The sequence below is a fragment of the Osmerus mordax genome, unplaced genomic scaffold, assembly GCF_038355195.1.
Source record: "Osmerus mordax isolate fOsmMor3 unplaced genomic scaffold, fOsmMor3.pri Scaffold_49, whole genome shotgun sequence".
In the NCBI taxonomy this organism is placed as follows: Eukaryota; Metazoa; Chordata; class Actinopteri; order Osmeriformes; family Osmeridae; genus Osmerus; species Osmerus mordax.
The window spans coordinates 7,501-10,000 of record NW_027120606.1 but is presented as its reverse complement, the minus strand read 5'-3'; positions in this window follow the sequence as shown (position 1 = coordinate 10,000).

Below are 2,500 nucleotides of genomic sequence, written 5' to 3'. Positions count from 1 at the left end.
TAGGGACGTCGTAGCACCTTAACTCGGGTGGCGTTGGAAAGGTCTGGTCCAGGGGAACACGGGCGTGTCAAGTTTGCCACGCGCACGCGCATCCCCGCTAAACAGGGGCCAAAACAAAACTTTAAACGGAGCTACCGAATTGGAAACCATCAATCCTGGGAAAATAACAACTCACACGTGTGCCCCTTATGCTAACTTGAATTTAGAAACCGTCCTCAACAAAATCCCACGTTCGGGCGCAAAACTGCACGTTTGAGGCCACATTTTCAATGATGCTGGAAACTTACATTCAAAGCTGGGAAAATGTGCTCATCTACAGGCATCCCCACTTAGGGACGTCGTAGCACCTTGACTCGGGTGGCGTTGGAAAGGTCTGGTCCAGGGGAACACGGGCGTGTCAAGTTTGCCACGCGCACGCGCATCCCCGCTAAACAGGGGCCAAAACAAAACTTTAAACGGAGCTACCGAATTGGAAACCATCAATCCTGGGAAAATAACAACTCACACGTGTGCCCCTTATGCTAACTTGAATTTAGAAACCGTCCTCAACAAAATCCCACGTTCGGGCGCAAAACTGCACGTTTGAGGCCACATTTTCAATGATGCTGGAAACTTACATTCAAAGCTGGGAAAATGTGCTCATCTACAGGCATCCCCACTTAGGGACGTCGTAGCACCTTGACTCGGGTGGCGTTGGAAAGGTCTGGTCCAGGGGAACACGGGCGTGTCAAGGTTGCCACGCGCACGCGCATCCCCGCTAAACAGGAGCCCAAACAAAACTTTAAACGGGGCTACGGAAAAGGGGAGAGCTTTTTCGGGGACAAACACCACTCACGTCGGTGCCCCCTGTTCCAACTTGAATTTAGAAACCGTCCTCAACAAAATCCCACGTTCGGGTGAATAACTGTGAATTTTAAGGCACATGCCTCTCTGGGCTGGGAGAGTGCATTCAAATAGGAGAAATTGGCTTCATTTAGAGGCATCCCCACTTGGGGACGTCGTAGCACCTTAACTCAGGTGGCGTTAGAAAGGTCTGGTCCAGGGGAACACGGGCGTGTCATGTTTGCCACGCGCACGCGCATCCCCGCTGAACAGGAGCCCAAACAAAACTTTAAACGGGGCTACGGAAAAGGGGAGGGCTTTTTCGGGGACAACCACCACTCACCTCGGTTCCCCCCATCCCAACTTGAATTTAGAAACCGTCCCCAGCCAAATCCCACGTTCGGGGGCAAAACTGCTCGTTTGAGGCCACATTTTCAATGATACTGGAAACTTACATTCAAAGTTGGGAAAAGGTGTTCATTTACAGGCATCTCCACTTAGGGACGTCGTAGCACCTTAACTCAGGCGGCGTTAGAAAGGTCTGGTCCAGGGGAACACGGGCGTGTCAAGGTTGCCACGCGCACGCGCATCCCCGCTAAACAGGAGCCCAAACAAAACTTTAAACGGGGCTACGGAAAAGGGGAGAGCTTTTTCGGGGACAAACACCACTCACGTCGGTGCCCCCTGTTCCAACTTGAATTTAGAAACCGTCCTCAACAAAATCCCACGTTCGGGTGAATAACTGTGAATTTTAAGGCACATGCCTCTCTGGGCTGGGAGAGTGCATTCAAATAGGAGAAATTGGCTTCATTTAGAGGCATCCCCACTTGGGGACGTCGTAGCACCTTAACTCAGGTGGCGTTAGAAAGGTCTGGTCCAGGGGAACACGGGCGTGTCATGTTTGCCACGCGCACGCGCATCCCCGCTGAACAGGAGCCCAAACAAAACTTTAAACGGGGCTACGGAAAAGGGGAGGGCTTTTTCGGGGACAACCACCACTCACCTCGGTTCCCCCCATCCCAACTTGAATTTAGAAACCGTCCCCAGCCAAATCCCACGTTCGGGGGCAAAACTGCTCGTTTGAGGCCACATTTTCAATGATACTGGAAACTTACATTCAAAGTTGGGAAAAGGTGTTCATTTACAGGCATCTCCACTTAGGGACGTCGTAGCACCTTAACTCAGGCGGCGTTAGAAAGGTCTGGTCCAGGGGAACACGGGCGTGTCAAGGTTGCCACGCGCACGCGCATCCCCGCTAAACAGGAGCCCAAACAAAACTTTAAACGGGGCTACGGAAAAGGGGAGAGCTTTTTCGGGGACAAACACCACTCACGTCGGTGCCCCCTGTTCCAACTTGAATTTAGAAACCGTCCTCAACAAAATCCCACGTTCGGGTGAATAACTGTGAATTTTAAGGCACATGCCTCTCTGGGCTGGGAGAGTGCATTCAAATAGGAGAAATTGGCTTCATTTAGAGGCATCCCCACTTGGGGACGTCGTAGCACCTTAACTCAGGTGGCGTTAGAAAGGTCTGGTCCAGGGGAACACGGGCGTGTCATGTTTGCCACGCGCACGCGCATCCCCGTTGAACAGGAGCCCAAACAAAACTTTAAACGGGGCTACGGAAAAGGGGAGGGCTTTTTCGGGGACAACCACCACTCACCTCGGTGCCCCCCAT